General features: G+C 38.1%; 1 protein-coding gene across 1 annotated transcript in view; it reads left to right on the forward strand.

Moving 5' to 3' along the window:
• Positions 1–4,472: 4,472 nt before the first annotated feature.
• The window catches only part of LOC145672600 (uncharacterized), an 84,227-nt gene continuing 68,436 nt past the window's right edge, over positions 4,473–20,263 (forward strand). Inside the window, exon 1 of the mRNA XM_081741760.1 lies at positions 4,473–4,594. The gene's annotated coding sequence lies outside the window, so the exon portion shown is untranslated. The remainder of the gene's footprint in view (positions 4,595–20,263) is intronic.

Here is a 20,263-nt window from a genome sequence, read left to right on the forward strand (position 1 = left end):
AGCAGGTTTTGAACCCAGGACCCCAAGCACCAGAGGTGAGCCACCGTGGCCCCATCCATGCCACGAAATTAAGGTGGTACCGTACATATGTATTGAAATGTGCACTCTGTTCACACAATGCTCTTTAGTGGTAACTCCTTTAGTTTTGAAATTATATTGGAACGACAGAATCTAATCTTGTCTAGGGTCCAATGTGATCAATTTATTGATGACACATTAATAATGTCGTATTTACGATTTTGTTTCGGGAGGGGCTTTGCTAACTTTCGGGGGGACTTTGCCTGGAAATGTGAAAATTCTGCAAGATATTTCATTTACTTTACTATACTAAGTAAGATTTCGGGGGGAAGGGCCTTAAGCCCGGAAGCCACCCCCCTAAATACGCCACTGCACATTATAGACATTTAAAAATTAAAAGATGAAAGGATTAAAAATAAAAATAAAACATACTACTACAGACTACTATCCTTCACAGACTACTACTACTATCACTACTACTACTACTACTACAACTACTACTACTAATGCTACAATTACTACTACTACAACTAATGCTACAATTCCTATTACTATTACTGTTACTACTACTACTACTACTACTACTACTACAACTACTAGCAGATAATAATAATAATAATAATAATAATAATAATAATAATAATAATAATAATAATAATAATAATAATAATAATAAGGAGAAGAAGTAAAGAAAGAATTCAATAATAATTGCACCCATCTAAAACTATGCGAGACTGCGAGCAGTCTCGTGAGTCGCAGTCCGACTATTCGCACAAATCAGGCGAAATGATGGCGAAAATCATGATGCCGTCGCTTCGGGGGACGACGTCGTGCCACTGCTGGGCCAAGACAACCGTCTGTTTCATAGCTGCCGTTCCTGAACAGCGGCGGGGCCGTCACGGTGTTCCCTGCCAAGCCGACAAATAGGCAGCCGCCTTTGAACCAGCACTAGCACACCCTTTTCGCTGCTGTCACCCAATAATCGACGACGGTCGGACAAACTTCGTCGGCAATTGTTCATGGGGAACGTCTCGGTTCCAAAACCTAATAGAGGTTCGGATCTCACTTTCAACTGTAGGTCCCGTCTCTCTCGTCCCACTGCGGAAAAGGAACGATAAACACCCTAACAAACCCAATAGTCACACATTTTCTTTTGTTTTTTGATAACATGTATACTTCTTTCATCACGTCTACAGAATTGAAGCTAATTAAAGTTCATATAGGGAGTTCTCCTGATTTCGCCATTACAGCGCCACGTCACACAGTCACAACGATGTTTCGACTAAATCTTATACAGGTTTGTGCGCAGAATCCGACTCTGCAATAAGAAATAAAAGCTTCCATTTCAAATCTTTCAGATAACCCCACCTAGCGGGTTTGGTACCATTGAATAACTTTGTTGATCCGACGCGTATTTCTCAAAATACTGCACCTTGTACAGACGGTCGGGGCTAATATCAAGCTCATAAACGAAGAGGGGAGCATCTAATTTCGCCGATTACAGCATGATATCACACATCGACGAAAAAGTTTTGATTATACCTTACATTATTTGGGATGCAGTCTCCGAATCTTCAATAAAACATTGGAGTTCCCATTTGAAAAATCAATGCCCCCCCACTCCTTTTCAGAAGGTAGGGGCGGAGTGTTGCGTTTGATATCATCGGATAGCTTCTTGAAACATATTAAATACGTTTTTTTGCGCTTTTATGATCAGAAGTGTATTTCTCCAGTTACTCTACCGTGGCCAAACTTTTGGTTCACCTGTTATTTCAAACATAAATTAGCTTGACAGTTACAGGCTATTTTTGATAATTTCACACCATTCGAACATTTGCACGTTATAGGGCCAATTCTACACTATCCTGATATCTTTTAATCGTCAGATAAGATAACAGGTCGCAGTGGTCATGTGTTATTTTGTGTAAGATGAGATCTACTACCGCGACAAGGTTGGATCATTCCGATAATTTATCTTTATCAGAGAATGGTACAATCGACCCTAATGAATGTCATATTTTAGCGATTAGAAAACAGTTATATCAATACATTTTCATCTTAGACACAGAAGTCAAAAAACACCATAGTGCAATAAGCAGATACTTCAATAGCTATACTTTTCTTCAATTTTCCTTTTACTTTTAATTGTTTTATTTTTTGTCCTCTACTCGCCGCTTTTGAATTTTCTGGTTTGCAACACTGATACTGCCTGAAGCCCGAATGAAGAAGGTGTGCCTTTCTCTGTGTCTTCTGCCTGTGTGTAGTGTGCTTCTATCCAGTGACGAGAAGGAACAGAGAAGTGAACCAGTGACACTGAACGAGAACAGAGGTACCAAGCTCATGAACGAAATGGGAGTATTTAGGGGCCATTTATTTTCCCCGATTACTGCGCCATGTTATGCATCGACGGAAAAGTGTTGATGAAACTTTACATAGTTTGGGCCGTAGAATCCAAATCTGCAATCAAAAATTGGGGTTTCCATTAGAAATTTCAAAATTGACCCCACTCCAACCTCCAGAGAGTGGGTCTAGAGGGTCTAGTTTGGTTTCATCAGATAGATTTTTTAATATTACTAAAAACGTGTTTTTTTGATTTTTCGATCCGAAGTTAAGTTCTCGATTTATTCCACCGTGTCCAGACTTTTGATTCACTCACTGTTATTATTTGTAAATATAAAATACCGTGGTATTTTAATGTGATTACTGATGTCCTACTTACAGAGAAGAAAGCTCGATCACTGATTTTCCCCCGTGCTAAATCATTATACTTATTTTTCATTCTAATTTTAAAATAGAAAACAATAGCAATGAAATATAGGACTAGGGTTTTTAAAAATCCACTTTCTCTTTCGAAAACTGTATCTAACCTCTAACTAAAAGGGAAGATCACTAAATAACGAACAAATAAACAAATCTCCTATACTTTTAAAACACAAATGTAGGTAATTTGTATGCATGTTTGTTTTGTTGAATTTATTGAATGATATGTTAAAATTTCAAGTTACGAAATAGTCTGCAACAGTAAAGAAGTAATAATGGTCATGGCAATGATAAATACGTTTTTCGACATTAAAAATGTACAGAAAAGTAACACAGTATGAAACTTAAAATTGTAGATTTATAGTAGAGGTTCATAGTAATGTGAAATACAAATATACATCTTCCCCTATGTCTTTTAATTTGGTTCGTATAGAATTAATAATTTGTTTCGATTTTCTCGCGGCACACCAGCGGCCCATTCGAGGCACACCAGTGTGCCGCGGCACACCGGTTGGGAAACGCTGCCTTAGGGGTTCGCGTAGGTAGTAACATTTAAATCATTTTCTTTGATGTCCCCCCCAAATTTTACATGCCATGTATGCCAGTGGATAATGGGTTGGCATTACTTGTATAATCTCCATTTACTCTGATGAGAATGAACACAGCGCTATTCAGTTAATTCAGTCGTTCACATCTTTCAGGGACTGTGACATTACTATATATATGTTTACTATATATGTTTACTATATATATATATAGGGTTTTACATAAATTTGTCATAATATTTTAGGAACAAAGTCCTTAGATCAAAATAAGAAAAAGGTTCATATGGACTTATGCTCAAAAGTGGGTAGTTTCGGAGTTGCAGGGAGCCGAAAACGTGAAATAAGTGAGTTTTAAAGTTCATAGCTCCACTACTATGGGACCTATCGTAGTCGTGTCAAGACATCACTTAGGAACTAGTATGTGAACTATCCAAATATCAATCTTTCAGGAATCTGTTCCCAAACTATTGTGACACATTTATGTAAACATCCTGTATACACAAAGACCGATAGAATTAATCTTGGATCTGTACAGCAACCAAAGGTTCAACAACAACGACAATAACGAAAAGAAAAAGAAAGAAAGAAAGAAAAAGGGGAAAAAGTTTTTCAAGGCTATAACGTGTTTCAGGCATTCACGCAATCAGAATACGACGCTTCAACTTCCTTGTATATATTTAGGTGAGTCAACCATTCGTAAATAGCAGTTAGAGGCGTTGCTCAGCATAATACATTCAGGATTTCAAACTGCTAGTGTATGGCAACAGTGATGGGGAAATCCTAATAAAGGAATTGAAAATGAAAGGCATTTCCGGTTTGAAACAATTAAAAATGAGTATCATATTTGAGTATAGTTAAATCGTATGCATACTCCTGAGATGAAAACAAAAGACAATTTTTTTCACACTACTTCATGCTGTGGGAAACAAATCGATATTACAGACTGTTGGCAGCACTGACGGCAGCACTGTCCACTAAACTAACTAATCACTTGGTCAGTTCATTGCTTCGAAAACAACCCTATAAGAATGGTAAGCAAGTCTTTCCCTTGATTTTTTTCTAAATCCTTACTTTTTAAACAGGGATTTTTTAAATCAACAATTGGAATCTTCCAACGCTAACCGTAATTCTTTCTTTTTCCTTTTCATAGTTGATATGGTGAACCACTTACTGCCGATTGTCAAGGCCAGGGCCAAGGCGAAAGCAACAAAGGAATAAAGTGATTATGGTTAATTCAACACAAAGATTCAGACTACGAATCACACTTTAAGGTATGCCAGACTTATTTTCTCTTTTTAAACTTGAAAAAGCTACAAAATCTGAGCTATTATACAACAGGAATTTGTATCCTGGCGCTGATGTAGGGGGTATGTTTAGTTCAGGGGGTCCAGAAGCACGTAAGAAGCACAAAATTTACAGGAGAAATGAGTGATGCAAGTACTTAGACGTAACATAACGTAACCAAATCTAACCCAACCTAACATAAACTAACGTAAGCTAACCTGAACTAACCTAAACTAACGTAATATTAGTAGAAATAAGCGAAGTTCTATCATTTTTTGGAAAATTATGCGGGACTCCTACACTAACATAACATAAACTAAACTAAACTAACGTAACCTAAACTAGCCTAACCTAACTTAAACTAACCAACCCTACCCTAAACTAACCGAATGTGAACAGAAATTACCAAAATTGTAACATTTTTTAGTGAAAAGAGCTGGACCCCTTCTGCTAAACATAGGCCGATGTAAGAGTTGTTTTGGTTCTTTGAAGTTGAAGGCCTCGTTTCGCCAGCAGCGCCATTTTAGGTTTTGCTCGGAGGAACGAGTGTGGAGAGTTTTCTATCAATAGGTTTCCCGTTTTCAATTAGTATAATGTCTATATATCGTCGCTGCGCCTCGAAGAACCACTGTGTGTTAAAACCACAACCTTTCAGGAGAAGCGAAAAACATTTCCAAACTCTTAAAGTTTGCCAAATACAAGCAAGCACTTAAAAAAAAAATTACTATTTTAGTGTTCATGTAGCACATGTCGGTTTATCTTTTGCGCCTTTATAAGCACAGAGAATCAATACGTACGTAATGAGAACTTAAACCCGAAATCATTAGTCCATTTTGTTAAAAAAAAAAAAAAGTGGAGTTAAGCCGCTTGGCATCCAACTTGTCCATAAAAAGCTGAACTTTTTTTAAAAATTATATACTATAGTATTGCAAAATTTTCATGAATTGTGTAGCCACACGCAAGATACCTACGGGCCGGTAGCCAGCCCAAAAATGTAGGGAGGGGGCGGCGGCTGAAGTTAGTGGGGGCGATCCAACCATATTATAGTTCGTCACCATATTATAGTTCATTTGCAAGTAGTGTTGCCACGAGACGAGACTTCAGGCTGTCTCGTCTCGTCTCGTGCAAAGCATGTCTCGTCTCGAAAACATGTGCTCGTCCCGTCTCGTGTCTCGTCTCGAGAGGTGCTGTCCCGTCTCGTCTCGTTTGTCTCGTAAAAAATATAGCAGCATACCATGGGAACGAAAGTAAAATGTAGCAGACTGCACCATGCTAATCAAGATACAACTAACAAGGGAAGAGAGGGAGATTATATATCGAAGTGGAAGATGGTTTATATACCAATCGAAAGCACTAATGACGCCTATTACGAAACTGTAATAAAAAATTTCCGAATGCATATACTGTGCGAGTTATATGAATATACAGGGTGTCCAGAAAATCCGTTTCCACCCCCTTGAAATCGCAAACGATGAGACAGATGCAAAAACTGGAAAACACGTTTTTGATCATTATAAAAGTACAATGTATCAAAGCAAACATTGTTGTCCCAGGGCCACCCGCAGAGTCCCAGGCAGGGTCCAAACAAAAATTACAAAGGGTAAGGGGGTCAAGTAGTATATCGTTCGAAACTTCTTGGGAAATGAAAGAAGACGAACAAGTCCCAACTCTCTAAAATTACCCTGTGCAAAATGGCAGCCGGTCAAACTGTCAGCAAAAACGTCATTGTAGAGTCTATGGCCACCCTCCAAAGAAAGAAAAAAACTGAAACGGTAAGACAGATGTCAAAAAAGAAAAAAAAATGTGTCATCTTTTCAAAAGTACAATGATTGAAAGTAAAAATATTTGTCCCAGGGTCCTCCACAAGGTTCCAGACGGGGTTCTGCCCAAAATTTTCAAATGGCAAATATGGTCAAATAAAGCTGTTGAGAAATAAAAGAACACGGAACAAGTCTCGATCCTCTAAAATTACCGTATGTAAAATGGCGGCCGGTCAAAATGTACATCTTCATTTCGATTTTCTGAGCACGTTCACTTTCCATTTTGCAATCGGTACTTGTTTTCATTCTGAGGCATTTGTACGTATTTACTCTTCCTGGTGCAAGGAATTCTTTCGTTTGAATCATTTTATATTGATAAACCAGATAATGAGCATAAGTACCACTATTGTGCAGTCATAAACATAAATAAGTAGAGGTAAGAGTCTTTACTTCTGATGGCTCCAACCTCTACTTATTTATGTTTGTGGAAGTACATTATCTATATGTTAACTAGTCAGTTCTATACTCAAAGATGTCAAATGTTGTCGTTTCTTTTCTTTATGTCTTAATTTGCTTTTATTTTATTATATTTTTTTTATTTATTTAGACATTACTGGGCTCAAAGAGCAGAATCTCACAGTAGGGGTATTTCATTTCTTTCCATTGAGTACAAGAATTAAAGTGAAAATAAACTAAAACCCGGTTACAGAAAGAACAACTAAAATGCAAGATGTTTGCACAGTATTATCGTAGAGCGTCCATACTTGTTCTATCTGCTTTCATTTAATAACAGCTTTAAACGATGTGCTACTTGACCTCCCTTGCCATTTGAACAATTTGAGTATGACCCCGCCTGGGACATTGTGGAGGACCCTGAGACAAATATTTTTACTTCCAATCATCGTACTTTTGAAATGATGACACACATGTTTTCCTGTTTTGACATCTGCCTCACCGTTTCAGGATTTTTTGGGGGGTGGCCGTCGACTTTACAATGACGTTTTTGCTGACAGTTTGACGGGCCGCCATTTTGCACAAGGTAATTTTAAAGTATTGAGACTTGTTGCGTCTTCTTTCATTTCCCAAGAAGTTTCGAACGATATGCTACTTGACCCCCTTACCTTTTGTAATTTTTGAGTTGGACCCCGCCCAGTACACTGCGGGTGGCCTTGTGACAAGAATTTTTGCTTTAATACGTTGTACTTTTAAAATGATCAAACACGTGTTTTCCAGTTTTGGCATCTGTCTTATCGTTTGCTATTTCAAGGGGTGGAAACGGATTATCTGGACACTCTATGTATTCATTTAACTCGCATAGTATATGCATTCGGAAAATTTTTATTACAGTTTTGTAATAGGCGTCATTAGTGCTTTCGATTGGTATATAAACCATCTTCCACTTCGATATATAATCTCCCTCTCTTCCCTTGTAAGTTACAAGTATTACCCAGAACACACAAGGCAAGAAATGTCACGGTAGCTACACCGTGAAGCCTTCACCTCTGGTGTATGTGGTAGTCGGTTCGATCTCGGTTAGTGCCATGTGAGCTTTGTGGTGAACAAACATTGAATGTGTGTGGGGACGCGGTGGCTCAGTGGTAGAGCGTTCACCTCTGGTGCTTGGGGTCTCCGGTTCGATCCCAGCCCCGCCAAGTGAACTTTGTGGTGGACAAACACCGTGTGCGTGAGTTTTCTCGGGGTTCTCCCGTTTCCTCCCACTTTCTTTATTCCACCATTTCATTCATTACTCGTCATCACTGTCTCCTGTAGCCTAACCGGCATAAACGTGGGACGTAAAACTTAAAGATTTCATTTCATTTTTCGAATGTATGTGTTTTCTCGAAGTTGTCTAGTATCCTACCACTTTCTTCATTCCACTAATTTTCCCATCATCATCCATTCGTCCAAAGTTGCCAAAAGGTCTTAAAAATAAATTCAAATAAGCTCACAAGGCAAGGACAAATAGTTTACAAGATAATATATCTCTGCTGCTAGTTGTCTGAGGCTTCTGAACCCTGGCTTTTTTTTTTTTTTTTTTACATTCTAAAACATTGAAATTTGTTTCACCAGTTTCAATACAGTAAATTGCTCATAGGTACGTCGAAGATGAAGACACTAATGTCAAATAATGTTTACATGACAAGCAAAGTTCGATGTAAAGGTGTCATCATCCCCGAAACTATCGTATACTATTATCCCACTTGCTTTATAGTGTCTGTATATATACAGTATATATATAGCGAGAGAGAGAGAGAGAGATGGGAAGATATATAGATAAATAGAGAGATAGATATGTGTGTACACTTTGATTTCATATATTCCAGTCTTTAGGTTTCACAGTGTTAACCCATAACAATCCAAAAACTACTTTCCATTTTAGCATGTTTAGCTTTGTTGCAATTATTTTTTTTTTTCAAAAAAGCTCGGAACCAAATAATTTTCTTGAGTAATGGAAAGTATTTGATTGAATATTATATCCCAGATAGCACGAATACTTGCGGCAAATTTTTGCTTCGTTTAGTGGAGCAAACAATCTGAAAGTTTGCGAAGGCAAAATTTCTTAATATTTATTTAGAGCTTTCAATATGATCTGCAAATTTTCGCTGATTTGTAAAAATAAATTCACCACTGCCATTAACTTGCATCTTTTTTGAAAATATATCGTTGAAAGTCTGCCGTCGCAAACAGTTTGCAACTCTGTAAAAAACTTGTTTCGAAAACCTTGCTGAAAGCAAATATGTGATGATATTACCGAGTGCGCGCGCATCGTACCCAGAATTCACTGCGCTACATCAACTGTGACAAAAGAAGCGGGAAATGAGAATCGGGAAAAACCAATACACCAGAGGACTCCAGAATAAACTCACTGGTCGCTTATCAGATGTTTTTATTGACCCAGGCAGCCTGACGTTATTTTGTGAATGTGTGTGATAGTAAGTACAGGGATATGATCGTTGAGTAAGTAGATAAATTGCGATATCCTTTGTCTGTGCGTTTATCGTTCATAAGTTTCTTATCTTTGGCAAGTAGCTAAAGATGTTTAATGCTTGCCACTAAGAAAACACGGATCCACATTATAAAAATTTTGATGTTTCGTAAAGTTAGGTTTCACTTTATAAATTTCCAGCAAATATTACCTGATACATTTGCAGCAAACATGATCTTGCGATCGTGAAAACACTTTCTGCAATGTTGCTGCAAACCTTTTAATATTTTCACCAAATTTATCAGCTCATTTTCGGAAATTTTGTCAAAGAAAATTTTCACAAAATATTTGCAGCAAAGTCCTGGCAAACTTTCTTGCTGTGCAGTCGCAAACATTTCGTTTGTATTGGCAAATGTTTTCATTTTCTGAGGCAACTTTGCTGCAAACTCAGCCAGCGTCAACTTCGTTATTTCCATTGAACTTTCGGCAAATTTTCTCATTTGTAAAGGCAAGTTTTTTGCAAACTTTTTAGTTTGCCTTTGCAAATTTTTAAACATTTGTAAAAAATTTTCTGTGCTATCTGGGATGTTACTGCACACTAAGCTCTACTAAAAGTGCCATAGTAATGGGAGCTGAACGACACATCGTCGAAAGAATGCTTGGGGCCAGTCTTCACCTCCATGGTTCAAATCTGTTCCCATAACCGCGGGGTGTGTGCTACTATGTGGTGGTTGCCCCGTTTGTGTAACACTCATGACAGTACACCCAGATTAGCTAGTGGCTAAAAAAAGTTGATTTTTGGGTGGCCATTTTGGATTAAAGTTTCTTATATTGTCGGGATCTATTCGCAATCATACAACGTACATCTTCATACCAAGCCGAGAGGTCTGCGGCGATAGACCATCGGCTTAAAAGCCCCGGGTTGAGTCCCGGAAGGGTCATGTGTATGGATTTTAACAACATTTGTTTTTTCGTATTGTGTCAGGGGGGGGGGGAATCGTACGGGATAAAAGGATTTCAGTCTGAAAAAAATGGAGAGAATATCCTCCCCAGGATACTTTCATGGGAGTAAGGAATTAGTAAAAATATAGGATATACATTTTATAGCAGGTTTAAAAATATGGTTTGGGTATCCTATTTCTTTTCTGTTAATTATATTCTTCAATGTTCGAATTTTGATCACTCTCATGATATTTTCTGCTTTCAACGAAGTTCCATGAATGTTATACCAAATGTTCTTTAAACTTATTAAGTTCGAGAGGTTTTATATGCCTGTAAGAAACAATTTCTGAAGATAATTCAGGTCCTAATGAATATTATTCACTAGGAAAGGGAAGTATTCCCCTCCTGTCAACATGGAAGCAGAGGGCAATTTCGCACTCTGGTCAGTTCAAACATTTCCGCGTAACAAAACGAAGGTCCCCATGTAAAACTTCTTTACCTAAAGTGTTATTATTAGTATCATAAATTTGCTGAAAGCAAACAATTTGAAGGGTTCGTCGATAATATCTTTGCTTTGTTTCTCCACCCGCCTTCCAAACGAAGAGGTGAATTTTACAACATGACTGCTGTATAATAAGCGAGCGATTGGTAAAATGGTAAAAGTGTGTTTTTATGTGTATGTGTATGTGTGTGTGTGAGAGAGAGAGAGAGAGAAAAGACAAAATTTTAGTTGCAAGATGACATACTTCAATTGCCGTTTTCGGTTCGTATAGCAAAAAGAATACCGCCACCAGAGAATAAAGACAAGTGTAGTCTGTTGTTCTCTTCCGCCATCTCAGCCAGAACTTTCAACTACAGCCTGTAATGAGTGTAGACCTTATCCAGTTTTCAAATTGAATAGATGGTGGTGGTAGTTCGGTTTCTTGACCTTGTAAAAATCTTCCCTGTCTTTGATTTTTGTTTGTCATCATTCCAGCCAGAAATAAAAAAAGAGAATTCCTCAGTTTACAGCAAGGGGAATTGGGGACAAGACATTAAGGATGATATTTCTGGAAGCTCATGTATCACGAGTGTTTCATTCAATAGACAGAGGACACTATTCTATGAAGGCTTTTCAACATGTTTTCTCACAAAGGGGATTTTCCTTTTGCAATCTATATGACCACTGGCAATTTCAATCTTGGCCATTCCCGCCAGCGTTTTCATTTTCGAGACACGAGACGAGACATTTCACGAGACGTCCCGTCTCGTCTCGTGTCTCGTCTCGTTTTCGAGACGGGACAAGTAGTCTGTCTCGTCTCGTGTCTCGTCTAAGAGGGTTCTGTCCCGTCTCGTCTCGTTTACGAGACGAGACGAGACGACACACGAGGAATGTCTCGTCTCGTGGCAACACTATTTGCAAGCCTACCGTGTAAAATTTAGGGGGACCCGGCCCCCCTAGACAGCCCCCTGGATACGGGCCTGCATAACTAGTATTTCATTTCTATACAAAAGTTTACGATAATGAATATAATATGTCAGAGACACACCCACGCGGGTTCCACCAGGTCCAGATTCCTCAAAACTTCATAACTCGATTGTAGGAAACAATTTTCGATTTGGGCCACCGTTTTTAAATGGCCGCAAAAAGTGGGTCCTATGTCAGATAAAACGTCCAGTGCTTATAAATTCGAAATGGCTGAGAATAAAAAGATAAAATAAAAAACTGAGATAGGAAAATGTCATAGGGCACATCACAGGGTGTTGTTGTGGAGACCCCCAGGGCTCTCTTTCAAGGGGGCCCAGGGGCCAACTCCAAATTTTTAAATGGGAACACGTATTGAATCATACCTCATTCAATAGTACTTAAAAAACGAAACAACTTTTGTAGGAAACAATTCTCGATTTGGGCCACCGTTTTCAAAATGGCCGCAAAAAGTGGGTCCTGTATCAGATAAAAGTCCAGTGCTTATAGGCCTAAATCAGAAACGGCTGAGAATAGAGAGATGAAACAAAAACTGAGATAGAAATGATGATAAAGCATATCAAGTGGTGTTGTTGTGGTGACCCTCAGGAAACTCAGTGAAGGGGGCGCAGGTGCCAACTTCAAACTGATACAGGACTTTTTACGGCCATTTTGAAAACGGTGCCCCAAATCGAAAATTGTTTCATACAAAAGTTGTTTCGTATTTCAAGGACTATTGAATGAGGTATGATTCAATACATGTTCCCATTTAAAAATTTGAAGTTGGCCCCTGGGCCCCCTTGAAGGAGGGCCCTGTGGGTCACCACGACAACACCATGTGATGCGCCCTATGACGTTTTCCTATCTCAGTTTTTGTTTCATCTTTTTATTTTCAGCCATTTCGGATTTATAAGCACTGGACGTTTTATCTGATATAGGACCCACTTTTAGCGGCCATTTAAAAACGGTGGCCCAAATCGAAAATTGTTTCCTACAAAAGTTGTTTTGTTTTTCAAGTACTATTGAATGAGGTATGATTCAATACATGTTCCTATTTGAAAATTTGAAGTTGGCCCCTGGGCCTCCTTGAAGGAGGGCCCTGGGGGTCGCCACAACAACACTATGTGATGCGCCCTATGACATTTTCTTATCTCAGTTTTTGTTTCATCTTTTTATTCTCAGCCGTTTCGGATTTATAAGCACTGGACGTTTTATCTGAAACACCCTTTATATATATATATATATATATATATATATATATATATATATATATAGTGTGGCGCTAAATTCGCTGTACAAAAACAGAGGAGTGATTCCTAAGTGTAAAGCAAACAAAAAAGTTCCAATAAACATAGGGCGAAAACCGCGTCATTTACGTGTTATAGACTGCCGAAAGCGTGGGAAAACAAACTTTAGAGTTAAATATTTCACTAACTACTGAGCGAGGACGCGGTGCATGATATCATCAAAGGATCCTAACCTGCTCTATCCAAATTTGCAGTTTTCAAATTTGTGCAGTGGCGGCGCAAGGGATTCCCCAAAGGACGTTAGGGATTCCCGGACATTTTATGATGTAAATTGAGTGTGACAAGAGCATGCAAAGGACGTCTCAGTGCCTGGAAATAATACTACGTGGCATGTCAGTACTCATACACGCAAATTAAAAGATGGCGGATGAGGTAATAATCACTGTGAGTGGTTGCATACCTCCTCAAAAAAGTACTAGTAAAAACGTTGTAAAAGAATCCACTGAAAACATCATGTCGCTACAATGTAAAAAAAAAAAAAAAAAAAAAACGTACAACACAAGAAAATAGGTAACAGAAAATAAAGAGATTCTGATTGCTGATCTGGAATATTAATGACATTACATCGCTTTTAATGACGATCTGTTACTAATGCTACGGTACTCGTCTATCATTCTCTCCAGTACCTTTTTCAACCCCTTCGTGGCTAAGCGGTTAGAGTATGCAACTTTTGCATGAGAGACCCGGATTCGATTCCCGGCGGTAGCTCATGTGGTTTGGATTCCACGTCAATCAATTTGTCCAGTGGCTACGCGAACGGCATGCTAATGTGTCGTGTTCTCTTCACAGATGAAGCTACGTTTTCCCGTGATGCAGTATTGAATACTGACAATCAACATTTGTGATCTGAGGCAAAACCCACACGGAATGTCAACTCTTGCCAATCAGAAACGGTGTTCTGTGATTGTGTGGGCAGGAATCATTGATAATTATCTTATCTAACCGTACTACTACCACAAGGCTTGACCGGGTGGGAGTATCGTATATTTTTGGAAGAGGTTCTGCCTGAACTATTAGAGATTGTGCCACTGGCTGTTCGTCGAAACATGTGGTTTATGAGCGACGGCGCTAAAGCACATTTCGGTGCCGAGATGCGAAATTTTCTCAACGCATTCTTTATGAACAAAAGGATCGGCGGAGAAGGACCAGTGTCTTGGCCACCTCGCTCACAAGACCTTAACCCCTTAGAATTCTTTTTCTGGGCCCATATGAAACAACTAGTCTATGTGATGCCTGTACAATCAAAGGAGGATTTAGTTGCTCGAATTTTTGATGCTGCCTGGAGCATTAGGGAAACGCCAGGAGTGTATCAATGTTTCCGTCAGTCTCTCTGCCTCTGCTGTAACCTTTCAATTGAAGTGGCGTGTCGGAACTTTGAGCACCTTTTGTAGTGACAGTTCTGACAACCATCCTCTTTTCATTTCAACAAAGACTCTTCTCTGTACCTTGCTCCCTACAATTCTCTTCGGTATGCAGTCCCACTATACGACTTGGGACCAAAAACATCAGTTCTGTTACAACAAGTATCGCAAGTGGAACGAATGTTTTGTTTCACGTCCGTCAGTTTAGAACATTGATTTTTTTTTTAAAAAGTATAGTAGTCGCATTTATGTGATATGCTGATCAAAATGAATGTGCTCAAACAGTTGTGTATTATTATTATTATTATTATTATTATTATTATTATTATTATTATTATTATTATTATTATTATTATTATTATTATTATTATTATTATTATTATTATTACGCGTTCTTTAGTTGTCTTCTACCTAGTAATAGTAGTTCTTTTTCAATTTCTGTAGTAGTAAAATTGAAAGCGTTCTCAAAAACGTTGCGATATCATTAATATAAGCAGATCAGCAATCGGAATTTCTTTATTTTCTGTTAGCTATCGGCTTGTGTTGTATGTATTTTTTACATTGTACTGACGTGACGTTCCCAGTGAATTCTTGTAGATTGTTTTAACCAGTACTTTTTGAGGAGGTATGCAACCACTCACAGTGGTTATTACCTCATCCGCCATCTTTTAATCTGCGTGTATGAGTATGGATCTGCCACGTAGCATTATTTCTAGACAGTGAGACGTCCTTTACATGCTCTTGTCACACTCAATTTACGGCATAAATAGTCCGGGAATCCCTAACGACCTTTGGGAAATCCCTTGCGCCGCCACTGCACAAATCTGAAACCTGCAAATTGGGTAGAACAGGTTAGGATCCTTTGATGATATCATGCCGCATCACGTCTACGCTCAGTAGTTAGTGAAATATTTAACTCTAAAGTTTGTTTTCTGACGCTTTCGGCAGCCTATAACACGTAAATGACGCGGTTTTCGCCCTGTTTATTGGAACTTTTTTGTTTGTTTTACCCTTGATAAAAATGCGACAAATCTAGTTACGTAAGAATGTACCTATGTCAGGGGCCTATAAAATTCTGTAAACAACAAGTGCCCCTATGGATCCAATCATAGGGCCCCATAGGCTGACTTCAAAATTTTAAATGGAAACCCCTATTTTTATTGCAGACTCTGATTCTGCGATCAAAACTAAGAAACTTTTACTTGAAGCACTTTTTCGTTATTCTAATAAATGACGCTGTAATCGCAAAAAATTATCATCGTACGTACGTCTCCTAACTTTGCGACCTCAAATATTTCCGAAATGCCAAAAACTGTGACAAATCTAGTTACGTAAGAATGTACCCATGTCAGGAGCCTATAAAATTCTGTAAACAACAAGTGTCCTCATGAGTCCCATCATAGAGATGACAAAGGAGATTTTACAGGAGAACACATTTAGAAAATCGGATAAAGCGCGCAAAGAAACTTAATCGATATACAGGGCTATTGTAAATGATCTTCCCGATTTCAAAAGTTAATAACTTACGTGTGTTTAGTCACAATGACATGCTGCTTATGTTAAATGACAGAAAACTCAAAATTATTTTTTGTTTATAAATACATGCGTGTCATGTTCGTTGTCAAAATTGCTCAAGATGAGTGCCGTTTGTAATACAACATACATAAGTTTGATAGTCTAATTCTTAGCACACACTTTTTTACATTCCACAGCTAGGAGATCCATCTGCTTCTTAAATGCGTTCTCAAAGTTTAGTTTAATTGTTAGGGATGGGTGACTAATACACTTAGAGTTAACATAACCCTAACGTCGTTGAAAATTCTGTTTCACATGAAAGTAGAGAATAAAAATCATTGTGCTTTCTTCGTTTTCTGATATCTAGATTTACTGTTACCCTAGTTACGGAATGCATAACTACACATCACCTTTACTAGCCACGTAGTGTCTTCCCCCTTTTTTTTTCGAAGAACTTGATTATCATGAGTCTCCTTGCCTCTCACGACTTGGTTGTCTAAAATTAGCAGATGAACAAAGTGTAACTGATGTTTCACAGCATGTGTTAAAACTGCGCACCTTTCTTGGTATGACAGTGAGCAATTCGATGGTAAAACACAAATACTGCATTTTCAGTTCAATAAGAGCAAAATCATCAATAACCCTTTGACGAAGATTATCCAAAGTGGTTGGCATTGTTTGATATACTCGGATTTTTAGATAAACCCAGAAAAAGTAGTCTAGTGGCGATAAAGCAGGGGAACAGAGAACCAGCGGGCTACCCAATATCACCTCATCTGCAAATCCGTTATTTAGGAAAATCCGAGTTAAGACATTGCCGCATATTTACACGGCTGTGCGGTCCTGCTCATCTTGCTGAAACCATCTGTGGGCAAAATTGTCTTCTGCAGAGTCTCTTATTGCTGGAACTACTTAATTTCGAAGCATCTCCTCACACAGTTCAGAAGTCAAATTGCTATTAATAAAGAAAAAAGAATCAATTATTGTATATTTAGCACTACCGCCCAGATATTCAACTTTTCAGGATGTAGAACGTGTTGAAAGGACCAATGGGATTGCTGTCAAATCAAAATCTGCAATGACTTCTGCTAACGTAACATTTTAGGTGGAACGTGACTTGACATCACGTGACTTGAACGTGACATCAGAGAACACATTGTTGGTAAGAAAAGTAGGATCATCATTGATTTATTTCATCATATCTTCACAAAATTCTACACGGCGATCAAAGACATATTCATCCACCTGGTGTATCAGATGAATTTTGTATGGGTGGAACTTCATTTTCTTAATTCTTTTCGCAGAAATGTGACTAATGTCATGTTGTTCAGCAGCTTTATTAATGCCAAGTTGAATATTTTCAACAAATAACTGCAACATCAAGCTCTTTGTCGCTGATTTCGATCGACCAGAAATGTTACAATCCTTTATAGTTACCGTTTCCTCGATGGGTCTTACGATGCACTCGACAGTAGATCTCGAAATGGGATTGTGTGGAACGCGATTTTTTTTTCGTTAAATATTACCCTTACTTCAGCACATGGCCTTTGGAGATTGCCTCATCTTCGTATCATCGAGAAAGTTAGAACTTTACTTTGAGAGCTCTAATACAAACCAGTTGAAATACAGCTTGAGTGTTCAGAGGTTCTCTCTATAATGCTTACTGCTACCAATCTAATGGCTTCTACGTTGCTATCGTAATTTACAATCAACCATAAGAACTTACAGAACAAGACATATTGGTGACACATATGTGTCTTCTGGTCAAATGTTATCTGTTCCACTAAGTTTATAAAAGCATATTTGCTCTCTTAGATCTACGGATCAACTTTACATGTTCATATTTACTTTCACTTCTCAAATGGAATTACATGCAGTTTCAAATCAAATCGTAATTATGTACAGCTACATCACCATAACGACAAAATGATGATGTCCTTTTAAACTTTAATAGATCCATCGATCAACTTTACGTGTTCACTTTCACTTTTACCGCTCAGGTTTATACATATCTACATAAACATGACAAAAATGAATAACTTAGTTCTCTTTTGACACTATGTCCGATTATTAATTGAAACTTCATGTCCCAACGGAAAGCTAGAGTTAATCAACTTTCATAGTGCCCACAAGCTCACAGAAAAAATCTCAGTTCTTGAAGAATATTGTTACAAAAATTTTCATAATTTTATTTGCTTGCAAGTCTTAGCACCAACATCACACAGCATGTCCAGTTTTTGAACCAGGTTTTCATTTATCAACCTCAGATGGCATACAATGATATTAATATTATTTTTGCGATTTATGTGTTATCTAGGAGGACAATGAAAAAAATACATAAACTAAAAGTTGTGTATTTTCGGTCTCAATATCCGAGTCTGCATTAATGTAGGGGGTTTCTATTTGAATTTTTGGGAAGATGAAGGCAACTTTATTTTATGTTAGTTGAATAGATGTTTTAAAATGTTTGGACACATACTGAAATTGCACGTGCATTTCTCGAGGTATTTAGTTTATCGTCAGCCTTAGGTGGGTGACGTGATATCAATTTTTTTTTATTAGAGCTCCATCTAGTAGAATAACGAAAAAGTACTTCAAGTAAAAGTTGTTTATTTTCGATCGCAGAATCAGAATTTGCAATAAAAATAGGATGTTTCCATTTAAAACTTTCAATTTGGATCTCGGTGCCCTATGATACGACCCCTGGGGACAGTTGTTGTTTACAGAATTTTATAGGCCCCTGACATGGGTACATTCTTACATAACTAGATTTGTCACATCTTTTGTCATTTCGGTAATATTTGAGGTCGCAAAATTGGAGTTGAGTTGAGTTGATTTTAGTTTAGCGTCCCGTTCAGCAGCGAGGCTATATGAGACGTGGACCTACTGATTAACGTGGAATCCGAACCACATGAGCTCCCACCGGGAATCGAACCCGGGTCTCCCACGCCAAAGGCGCGTACGCTAACCGCTTAGCCACGAGGGAGCTCGTCGCAAAATTGGAGACGTACGTACGATGATGTTCATTTTTTGCTATCACAGCGCCATCTATTAGAATAACGAAAAAGTGGTTCAAGTAAAAGTTGTTTAATTTCGATCAGAGAATGAGAATCTGCAATAAAAATAGGGGGTTTCCATTTGAAAGTTTCAAGTTGGCCCCTGGGGCCCTAAGACAGGACCCTTGGGGGCACTTGTTGTTTACAGAATTTTACAGGCCCCTGACATGGGTACATTCTTACGTAACTAGATTTGTCACATTTGTTATTTCGGAAATATTTCAGCTCGCAAAGTTAGGTGAAATACCATATACAGTATATACCATATATAAATACCATATATATCAGGGTTGGCAAAAACCATGGTTTTTATTGAAAAAACAAAAAACAGGTTTTTTTTGTTTAAATAATTTGCTCGACGTATTTATATCACATATGTATAGAAATAAGTTTGTTTCGCCTTGATGTTATTATGCAACAATCAGGTTATGCTGGAAGGGATCACATGGTGGAAAGACTACAAGGTGGTTGCATGCGCATGTCACCTGCAGCGCTGTCGTGGCTGTGACGTCATTTGGTTTGCAAGAGACAACGGGAAAAGGCGCGGCTTTAAGTGACAAGTGGAAATTCTTTGTTGCTTTGTTCTTTTAAATGATATCGAGAATGCCTAACTGTGCAGTGTACGGCTGTAGTAATTATTACAGAAAAACTAAGGGAACTAATATAAAATACTTTAGATTTCCTCAAAAAGAGGGGGAATGTCTGCAGAAATGGATTTTAGCTTGCAGGCGAGAGGACAAAATAAACCTAAAATATGGTTACTTTCACATAAAAGTAATAAATAAATGCAATGTTAAATGAAATTATAGAAAAGCGATTTCATTATGTAGTTTCTTTTTAGTATTAATAGTATGTAATAATAGTATATAGGGCTACAGTAGCTTGTGTTGATTCTGCATACAAAAATCCAATAGTACGATTTAAAAAGACGAACTTTGAGGCAAGACCCGGATTCGAAATCATGAGGGAGGGGAACCGACAGAGGTGATCATTTCTATCATCATTTCCATAAGATATTGAGACAAAATTTTCCCCACAGAGGCAGGCATGTAACTCGAGGAGGGAGGCACGATGTTCTAGGGGGCATTACCTCCCTCGAGTTAAGCATATGGAGAGCATTGAACGCGTTAAAGTAGTTCAGGCCCCATTTCATTCTAGAGGTCTGCATTCCCTGTAACCTCGGTGCTAAAACGGGACTTTGCACTTCAAATTAACTAACGAATGGAAGGTTCGTAATGACGATTAACGGTTACAAAGATATCTGTATAAACAATGTATTAGATCAAGAGAATAAAGTATCCACCTACCATGTCAGGGCGACATTGTCGGGACATTTTTACACTCA

Source organism: Thermobia domestica, chromosome 16, assembly GCF_964235325.1.
Source record: "Thermobia domestica chromosome 16, izTheDome1.hap1.1, whole genome shotgun sequence".
Taxonomy (NCBI): Eukaryota; Metazoa; Arthropoda; class Insecta; order Zygentoma; family Lepismatidae; genus Thermobia; species Thermobia domestica.